Below are 403 nucleotides of genomic sequence, written 5' to 3' on the forward strand. Positions count from 1 at the left end.
GGCTCCGGCCGCAGATGTGGCTCGCGCAGGGGGGGCCACGGCCACCGCTTGACAAAGCAGTGGAGGTTTGGCAGAGGCATCTGTGCTGCTTCTGAGGCCAGGAGGGAGGTGGGGGGCTCAGGGGTGTTCAGTGCACACTGAAGTCTGTGTTGCCAGATCTCCTCCCTAATGCAGCCTAGCAGGGCTTCCTGGCCCTGCATCAGGGGTGTGGGATGAGGGCAGCCCTCTCGCTCCCCTCCACAGGACCAGGTGACCATTCCCCACCTCCCAAAAGTGTTGCAGGGTCAAATCTCTGGACGGAACAGGAGGCGCTTGGGAGGGGGCTGCTGGGTGCCCCATGGGCGTGGAGAGACAACAACCCCTTGTCCATGTCCGTCTGTCCACATTGCTCTGCACCCCCTGC

This window comes from Egretta garzetta, unplaced genomic scaffold, assembly GCF_000687185.1.
Source record: "Egretta garzetta isolate BGI_Z169 unplaced genomic scaffold, ASM68718v1 scaffold321, whole genome shotgun sequence".
NCBI classification, from domain to species: domain Eukaryota; kingdom Metazoa; phylum Chordata; class Aves; order Pelecaniformes; family Ardeidae; genus Egretta; species Egretta garzetta.